Source organism: Coregonus clupeaformis, unplaced genomic scaffold (genome assembly GCF_020615455.1).
Source record: "Coregonus clupeaformis isolate EN_2021a unplaced genomic scaffold, ASM2061545v1 scaf2824, whole genome shotgun sequence".
Lineage (NCBI taxonomy): Eukaryota > Metazoa > Chordata > Actinopteri > Salmoniformes > Salmonidae > Coregonus > Coregonus clupeaformis.
Genome location: NW_025536278.1, coordinates 52,963 through 63,437, shown reverse-complemented (window position 1 = coordinate 63,437; position 10,475 = coordinate 52,963). Strand labels below are relative to the sequence as shown.

General features: G+C 42.3%; 1 long non-coding RNA gene across 1 annotated transcript; it reads left to right on the top strand.

Moving 5' to 3' along the window:
* The first annotated feature begins 447 nt into the window (after window positions 1–447).
* LOC121566479 lies at window positions 448–9,736 on the top strand. The gene is made up of 3 exons (XR_006660472.1): window positions 448–489; window positions 1,963–2,090; window positions 9,693–9,736. It is a non-coding gene; the product is annotated as an uncharacterized LOC121566479 (long non-coding RNA).
* Window positions 9,737–10,475: the final 739 nt, after the last annotated feature.

Here is a 10,475-nt window from a genome sequence, read left to right as displayed (position 1 = left end):
ATACCAACCCTCCAGTAAGTGGTGACGAACTCTCTAACAAAACTCACTTTTGGACGAGACTGACTCTATGACCAGAATTATCATATTTACACTTTGTAGTCAATTTCAAGACTATAATTAATGTTTCTGAGTCATATCGATGCCACATAGGCCGTTTAAAACCAGAGAAGTTGGTTCTAAGGGGCAGTTGACCTTAAAGTGTGGGACCATGCCTTTAAATTATCAAACCATTAAAGGGTGTCAAGCAATCAAATCAACTACCATGTTTGCATAATACTCATAGCAATCCCTCATTGCTCAATCAGAAGATGCTCCATAGCAGGGTGCTCATATCAGATTTTTTGATCCAACATCCTCTCACTCTGTATCTCTTACAGTCAGTAGACATGGAGGATGGGAAGCCTGATCTGCTACTAGTCAAAGAGGAGACAATAGAAGACGGACCAGAGAGCATTGACCTGCTGAGTGGACTAAAGATGGGGGAGCAAGGTAAGGGAGACATACAGTGCATTCAGAAAGTACTCAGACCCCTTCACCTTTTCTACATTTTGTTATATTACAGCCTTATTCTAAAATGGATTAAATTATTTTTTTCCCTCATCAATCTACACATTATACCCCATAATGACAAAGCAGAAACACGTTTAGAAATGTTTGCAAATATATATATTTTGTTGTTGTTTAAATATTACATTTACATAAGTATTCAGACCCTTTACTCAGTACTTTGTTGAAGCACCTTTGGCAGCTATTACAGCCTTGAGTCTTCTTGGGTATGACACTACAAGCTTGGCACACCTGTATTTGGGGAGTTTCTCCCATTCTTCTCTGCAGATCCTCTCAAGCTCTGTCAGTTTGGATGGGGAGCGTTGCTGCACAGCTATATTCAGGTCTCTTCAGAGATGTTTGATTTGGTTCAAGTCCGGGCTCTGGCTGGGCCACTCAAGGACATTCAGAGACTTGTCCCAAAGCCACTCCTGCGTTGTCTTGGCTGTGTGCTTAGGGTCGTTGTCCTGCTGGAAGGTGAACCTTCGCCCCAGTCTGAGGTCCTGAGTGCTCTGGAGCAGGTTTTCATCAAGGCTCTCTCTGTACTTTGCTCCGTTCATCTTTCCCTCGATCCTGACTAGTCTCCCAGTCCCTGCCGCTGAAAAACATCCCCACAGCATGATGCTGCCACCCCCATGCTTCACCGTAGGGATGGTATTGGCCAGGTGATGAGCGGTGCCTGGTTTCCTCCAGACGTGACGCTTGGCATTCAGGCCAAAGAGTTCAATCTTGGTTTCATCAAACCAGGGAATCTTGTTTCTCATGGTCCGAGAGTCCTTTAGGTGCCTTTTGGCAAACTCCAAGCAGGCTGTCATGTGCCTTTTCCTGAGGAGTGGCTTCCGTCTGGCCACTCTACCATAAAGGCCTGATTGGTGGAGTGCTGCAGAGATGGTTGTTCTTCTGGAAGGTTCTCCTATCGCCACAGAGGAACTCTGGAGTACTGTCAGAGTGACCATCGGGTTCTTGGTCACCTCCCTGACCAAGGCCCTTCTCCCCCGATTGCTCAGTTTGGCCGGGCGGCCAGTTCTAGGAAGAGTATTGGTAGTTCCAAACTTCTTCCATTTAAGAATGAGAGAGGCCACTGTGTCCTTGGGGACCTTCAATGCTGCAGACATTTTTTGGTACCCTTCCCCAGATCTGTGCCTCGACACAATCCTGTCTCGGAGCTCTACGGACAATTCCTTCGACCTCATGGCTTGGTTTTTGCTCTGACATGTCCAATCAATTGAATTTACCACAGGTGGACTCCAATCAAGTTGTAGAAACATCTCAAGGATAATCAATGGAAACAGGATGCACCTGTACAGGATGCACATTATAATGTATGAAAATGATCTGGTAATACATTTAAAAAATCTTCATATGTAGAGTTCTCTGCCATGTTTGTAAAGTCTATTTTGTAACATCTTCCTGTAGGTGGTTGGCTGGAGGCTAACAGAGAAGACTGGGCGGCCATCTTGGATTCCCAGAACCAGGCCGGTGCAGCCAGGGGCCCGGGGGACAACATCACCGAACAGGCAAGGACCAGAGGCGACATAGTGGAGGTCAGTAGATGGGACAGCATCCTCAACTCTGGGCTGGGAAAAAACACTGTTAACCAGAAACAGTCAGTCAAACACAAAACAACATCCGATCTTAGTTAGGAATGGGCATTTGAAATGATTTCACTATTCAAATAATATCATGATATTTTTTTGAATATGTGGATAGCCGAAAAAAATTGTTTTAAAGAAAACATCTATATTTTTTTAACTTAAAAGGAGACTTGCCAGTTCGCTGCGCTCTGCTTGTTTCGCAGAAGGGTGAGGGAGGGGCGAGAGAGGAGCAGGGGCCTGTGTGTGTGACAGTCTATGTGTCTGGCATGGAGAGAGAGAGAGAGAGAGAGAGAGAAGAGAGAGAGAAAATAGCCAAACAGACTCGCGCTGGTTAGACAAACTTGTTGCTGACATAGGTTATCTATCATACCATCTGGTAGTGCCTATCTTGACTGCATCAAATCGTTTGTATAAAAGCTAGCTAGCTACAGCAGTCAGCTAAGTTAGCTAAGCAGCAAGGCCAATTGAAGCTATTTTGCTGCGCTCCCTGTACTTGTCTACAACTCTATTCATATGAAACAACAGCCTACCTGTTGGATGATCAGTGTAGCCTACTCCTCATTTAGCCATATTAATTATGTAATTTTTATTCCATTTTGCATTGATTAGAAATCTCCCACTTCACTTGCTACACATGGAGCCTCAGAATGTAGCGCCGCTTTGATTTATGACAATAACAACAAGCTACACCTGTGAAACGTGTGTGTGGTCTACCGGTGTGTCTTTTTTATAGGGCATTACTCATAATAAAACGTATATACAGTACAAGTCAAAAGTTTGGACACACCTACTCATTCAAGGGTTTTTCTTTATTTTTACTATTTTCTACATTGCATAATAATAGTGAAGACATCAGAACTATGAAATAACACACATGTAGTAACCAAAAAGTGTTGAACAAATCAAAATAGAGATTCTTCAAATAGCCACCCTTTGCCTTGATGACTGCTTTTCACACTCTTGGCATTGTCTCAACCAGCTTCACCTGGAATGCTTTTCCAACAGTCTTGAAGGAGTTCCCACATTTGCTGAGCACTTGTTGGCTGCTTTTCCTTCACTCTGCCGTCCGACTCATCCCAAACCATCTCAATTGGGTTGAGGTCGGGGGATTGTGGAGGCCAGGTCATCTGATGCAGCACTCCATCACTCTCCTTCTTGGTAAAATAGCCCTAACACAGCCTGGAGGTGTGTTGGGTCATTGTCCTGTTAAAAAACAAATGATAGTCCCACTAAGCCCAAACCAGATGGGATGGTGTATCGCTGTAGAATGCTGTGGTAGCCATGCTGGTTAAGTGTGCCTTGAATTCTAAATAAATCACAGACATTGTCACCAGCAAAGCATCCCCACACCATAACACATTTTTACATTTACATTTTAGTCATTTAGCAGACGCTCTTATCCAGATTGACTTACAGTTAGTGAGTGCACACATTATTATTTAATTTTTTCATACTGGCCCCCTACGGCCGGCTACAACAGAGCCTGGATTTGAACCAGATTCTCTAGTGGCACAGCTAGCATTGCGATGCAGTGCCTTAGACCACTGCGCCACTCGGGAGGCCACCTCCTCCTCCATGCTTTACGGTGGGAACTACACATGCAGAGATCATTCGTTCACCCACACCGTGTCTCACAAAGACACAGCGTTTGGAACCAAAAATCTCCAATTTGGACTCCAGACCAAAGGACACATTTCCACCGGTCTAATGTCCTTTGCTCGTGTTTCTTGGCCCAAGCATGTCTCTTCTTATTATTGGTGTCCTTTAGTAGTGGTTTCTTTGCAGGAATTCGACCATGAAGGCCTGATTCACACAATCTGAACAGTTGATGTTGAGATGTGTCTGTGACTTGAACTATGTGAAGCATTTATTTTTGGCTGCAATTTCTGAGGCTGGTAACTCTAATGAACTTATCCTCTGCAGCAGAGTAAACTCTGGGTCTTCCATTCCTGTGGCGGTCCTCATGAGAGCCAGTTTCATCATAGTACCTGATGGTTTTTGTGACTGCACTTGAAGAAACTTTCAAAGCTCTTGAAATGTTCCGTATTGACTGACCTTCATGTCTTAAAGTAATGATGGACTGCCGTTTCTCTTTGCTTATTTGAGCTGTTCTTGCCATAATATGGACTTGTTTTTTTTACCAAATAGGGCTATCTTCTGTATACCTCCCTACCTTGTCACAATGTAAAAAATAGTAAAAATAAAGAAAAACCCTTGAATGAGTAGGTGTGTCCAAACTTTTGACTGGTAGTGTATCTTTTTTATGTAATGGTCTATCATTGTAGGCAATGTAGCAATATCACGTAAATAATTGTATTTCATTTTAGACAAAGCCTTTTTATTGTTAAAATAGACCTAGATTTTTTTTATCTCAAAAATGAATACTTTCCCAAGTAATCTAATATTCCAATATTCTAATAACGTGCCCATCCCTAATCTTAGTCTCCATGACAACAGACTGGCTGACACCAGGGCAAGGTGTAGATTTGGTCTGCGGGGACGGGGATGTGTCCGTATGTGGCTGGAGAGAACGGACACAGACTCCGTCCTAGTTGTGATTCAGAGAGACTGATGGCGCCTCAGGTTAACCCCCTAACAACTGAAGTGGGGTCGCCAATATTTGTTGTTAAATGAATTTTTTGTATTCGTTTTTTGGACAAAATATTGAGAGTACAGTTTATTGTATGGGACAATATACAAACATTTTTGAGAAAGATAATTTGAAAAATACAATTTTAATGAGTAAATGTATTTATTGGTTTCTTTTCATTTTGTTAAGAGATGAAAATGTAATGAATTTCAAGTTATTTGTTGATGTAAAAATTGAAATATACTGATTTTAAGGTTGTGTCATTATATTTGGGGTGGGGTGGGGTCACGAGAGATTATTGTGAAAAAATTCCTTCAGCCTGCCTTCTATAGGATCTATCAACTGGAACATGGACCCTGTGACAACACAGACACTCCCTGGCCTTCATCCTCCTCACACTCTCCTAATGTTAAACCAGACCTCAGACAATGCCAGTTCCTCAACACTAAATGGCTATACAAGCCCATTGACAAATGACAGTAGTACAAACGGAATCAGTAAAGGAGGCGGCATAAAAGAGAAGCACATGCCGTGTTTGTTCTGTGAGAAAGATTTCATTTTCCCCAAACAGGTGGAGAGCCACCAGAGGATCAAATCAAATCAAATGTTATTTGCCACATGCACCAAATACAACAGGTGTAGACATTACAGTGAAATGCTTACTTACAAGCCCTTAACCAACAATGCAGTTTTAAAGAAAAAAATTGATAAATAAAAAATAGCAAATTATTAAAGAGCAGCAGTAAAATAAAATAACAGTAGTAGGCTATATAATTTATATATATATATATATACAGTGGGGAGAACAAGTATTTGATACACTGCCGATTTAGCAGGTTTTCCTACTTACAAACATGTAGAGGTCTGTAATTTTTATCATAGGTACACTTCAACTGTGAGAGACAGAATCTAAAACAAAAATCCAGAAAATCACATTATATGATTTTTAAGTAATTAATTTGCATTTTATTGCATGACATAAGTATTTGATCACCTACCAACCAGTAAGAATTCCGGCTCTCACAGACCTGTTCGTTTTTCTTTAAGAAGCCCTCCTGTTCTCCACTCATTACCTGTATTAACTGCACCTGTTTCAACTCGTTACCTGTATAAAAGACACCTGTCCACACACTCAATCAAACAGACTCCAACCTCTCTACAATGGCCAAGACCAGAGAGCTGTGTAAGGACATCAGGGATACAATTGTAGACCTGCACAAGGCTGGGATGGGCTACAGGACAATAGGCAAGCAGCTTGGTGAGAAGGCAACAACTGTTGGCGCAATTATTAGAAAATGGAAGAAGTTCAAGATGACGGTCAATCACCCTCGGTCTGGGGCTCCATGCAAGATCTCACCTCGTGGGGCATCAATGATCATGAGGAAGGTGAGGGATCAGCCCAGAACTACACGGCAGGACCTGGTCAATGACCTGAAGAGAGCTGGGACCACAGTCTCAAAGAAAACCATTAGTAACACACTACACCGTCATGGATTAAAATCATGCAGCGCACGCAAGGCCCCCCTTATGTCATGCAATTAAATGCAAATTAATTACTTAAAAATCATACAATGTGATTTTCTGGATTTTTGTTTTAGATTCCGTCTCTCACAGTTGAAGTGTACCTATGATAACAATTACAGACCTCTACATGCTTTGTAAGTAGGAAAACCTGCAAAATCGGCAGTGTATCAAACAGTGGGGAAAAAAAGTATTTAGTCAGCCACCAATTGTGCAAGTTCTCCCACTTAAAAAGATGAGAGAGGCCTGTAATTTTCATCATAGGTACACGTCAACTATGACAGACAAATTGAGAAAACAAATTCCAGAAAATCACATTGTAGGATTTTTAATGAATTTATTTGCAAATTATGGTGGAAAATAAGTATTTGGTCATCTACAAACAAGCAAGATTTCTGGCTCTCACAGACCTGTAACTTCTTCTTTAAGAGGCTCCTCTGTCCTCCACTCGTTACCTGTATTAATGGCACCTGTTTGAACTTGTTATCAGTATAAAAGACACCTGTCCACAACCTCAAACAGTCACACTCCAAACTCCACTATGGCCAAGACTAAAGAGCTGTCAAAGGACACCAGAAACAAAATTGTAGACCTGCACCAGGCTGGGAAGACTGAATCTGCAATAGGTAAGCAGCTTGGTTTGAAGAAATCAACTGTGGGAGCAATTATTAGGAAATGGAAGACATACAAGACCACTGATAATCTCCCTCGATCTGGGGCTCCACGCAAGATCTCACCCCGTGGGGTCAAAATGATCACAAGAACGGTGAGCAAAAATCCCAGAACCACACGGGGGGACCTAGTGAATGAAATAAATTCATTAAAAATCCTACAATGTGATTTTCTGGAATTTGTTTTCTCATTTTGTCTGTCATAGTTGACGTGTACCTATGATGAAAATTACAGGCCTCTCTCATCTTTTTAAGTGGGAGAACTTGCACAATTGGTGGCTGACTAAATACTTTTTTCCCCCACTGTATATACAGTTGAAGTCGGAAGTTTACATACACTTAGGTTGGAGTCATTATAACTTGTTTTTCAACCACTCCACAAATGTCTTGTTAACAAACTATAGTTTTGGCAAGTCTGTTAGGACATCTACTTTGTGCATCACACAAGTCATATTTCCAACAATTGTTTACAGACAGATAATTTCACTTATAATTTACTGTATCACAATTCCAGTGGGTCAGAAGTTTATATACACTAAGTTGACTGTGCCTTTAAACAGCTTGGAAAATACAAAAGTATGCAAGTATAAACACCATTGGACCACGCAGCCGTCATACCGCTCAGGAAGGAGACGCGTTCTGTCTCCTAGAGATGAACGTACTTTGGTGCGAGAAGTGCAAATCAATCCCAGAACAACAGCAATGGACCTTGAGAAGATGCTGGAGTAAACAGGTACAAAAGTATCTATATCCACAGTAAAACGAGTCCTATATCGACATAATCTGAAAGGCCGCTCAGCAAGGAAGAAGCCACTGCTCCAAAACTGGCATAGATAAACCAGACTACAGTTTGCAACTGCACATGGGGACAAAGATCGTACTTTTTGGAAAAATGTCCTCTGGTCTGATGAAACAAAAATAGAACTGTTTGGCCAGAATTACCATCGTTATGTTTGGAGGAAAAAGGGGGTTACTTGCAAGCCGGAGAACACCATCCCAACCGTGAAACACGGGGGTGGCAGCATCATGCTGTGGGGGTGCTTTGCTGCAGGAGGGACTGGCGCACCAGTGGCGCACTGGTCGTAAATGGGTCTTCCAAATGGACAATGACCCCAAGCACACTTCCAAAGTTGTGGCAAAATGGCTTAAGGACAACAAAGTCAAGGTATTGGAGTGGCCATCACAAAGCCCTGACCTCAATCCTATAGAAAATTTGTGGGCAGAACTAAAAAAGCGTCTGCGAGCAAGGAGGCCTACAAACCTGACGCAGTTACATCAGCTCTGTCATGAGGAATGGGCCATAATTCACCCAACCTATTGTGGGAAGCTTGTGGAAGGCTACCCGAAACATTTGACCCAAGTTAAACAATTTAAAGGCAACGCTACCAAATACTAATTGAGTGTATGTAAACTTCTGACCCAGTGGGAATGTGATGAAACAAATAAAAGCTGAAATAAATCATTCTCTCTACTATTATTCTGACATTTCACATTCTTAAAATAAAGTGGTGATCCTAACTGACCTAAGACAGGGAATTTTTACTGGGCTTAAATGTCAGGAAATGTGAAAAACTGAGTTGAAATGTATTTGGCTAAGGTGTATGTAAACTTCCGACTTCAACTGTATATATATATATATACATAAATTGTTCGGCTGCCATCTGTGCTGGGACAGTTTCTGACTCGTCCAACCTGAAGAGGCACCAGAGGGTCTTACAGCTGCCACCAGTGTGAGAAGAGGTTCTCCCACCAGCACCAACTGAAGATGCACCTGAAGGTCCACAAGGGAGAGAGGCCGTTCGCCTGTATGCACTGCAGGAAGAGGTTCTCAGAGAGGAGCTACCTCAGGATACACCAGCAGAAAATGCACACAGTCCATGTATAGAGTATAGTGGCATGTAATGTAGTACTAATTAGTTTGTTTGTAGTTCATTCTGTTGGTTTTGGATATATAGAGTGAATGTGTCATAATACCCATAGAACCTAGTGGTCAAACAGGGAAATGGTTCCAATCTTTTTTCCACCATTCATTTTTCCCATAGGGGATTTTAGAAACACTTAAAATAAGGGCTGTGTTTCGTGTAGGCTTACCCTGGTGTGACATTTTGATAACCATGTAAATCTATGTATGTAGTAGGGAACTGGATGAGGTGAACTGAGGAAAACATGGTGTGATGTGATGGTGTCTGTAAAATTGCTTCACTGATGAAAAGTGACAACCTTGTCCTGTTGTTTGATGCTGGTGTTTTATAATGAGGAAATGATAGTGCCTTAATTCATGTTTACTTGACATAAAGTAGTCAAGCTGTGTGTAATGTAATGTTGAACCTTTTCCAGAGTATTCCAAAATTCATTTTATCAAAGTGAGGGTATCAGATTTACAGAAAATATAGTGTTACCATAGTGGGAAATTATTCTACTTGTCACATGTATCGTTTCATGTAATAAAAGTACTTCACGTTATGTGAGTGTATGACAATTTTGTTGAAATTAAATACAGAAAGTCAGCACAGAGTAAATATTGTATCATTGCAGGGGCTGAGTTTCCCTTATCTCAGTCGAACCAAAACATACTTCATTCTTGAATCAACACATATGGACATTTTTTTTTATGATTAACGCCAATTGCTCCTTATTATTAGGTACATTAACCCAGTGTTAGAGATGGGCTTGACTGTGGTTAACATTTTATAATATCATGTCATGTTTTGTGTGTACAGCAAAGAGTTTCTTATATAAACCTCTCTTCTGTACAATTTGTGTTTACAGTCTGCAGTCCATGAGGACCTGCTGATATCCGGTGTTGCTGGCGGCGAGACTGGACCTCTGAGGTGGCTGGTCACAAACCTTGGCTCCGGATCAGGACCCTGGATCAGGAGCCGTCGCTTCATTTCCGAGTCAGAAACAGAACCGAACCGTGAGGGACAGAGACTCCACCACAACCATCACACAGAACACAACCAGTGGACAGGTGGACTAAACAACCTCAGTCCTACTGGTCTTCAGATAGACAGAGACTCCAGTCAGGGATCCAGTCTGCAGCCCAGACACTTCTCTTCACAGTCTCAGCGCAGGGATGAAGCAGAGCCTGGGGCTGATAGAGATAGACCCTCCTGTTCCTATGACACAAAACTCCACAGTATCCATGATGAACAGAGCAGGTCACCCTGGGCTTCAGCCTTCAGAGAGAGTGGTGGGAGACACCTCCGGTGGGAGTCTAACAGGAAGTCTGTCTTCTCCTTCAGGATCTTGTTTAATGCCTGGTGAATGGGTTCATAGAAGGCCTGGACCTGGGTCTAGCCTTCCTCAGTTACCTCATGGTTACCCCACCAATACAGACCGGGTCAGGATGGGCGTTCACCACAAGAGGTACCTAGCCTATAACACAGCACACAATCTAAACAACACCCAAACAATGGCTAGAGGTCAAGGAGGGAGCTCAAAGACTAACCACCTGAGGGTGGTGGCTCCTGCTTCTACCTCGTCTGGTGTCATTGGGTTACAACGTGGGAGGCCGAGCAATAGGACGGACGCCGACAAGCCGTACAGCTG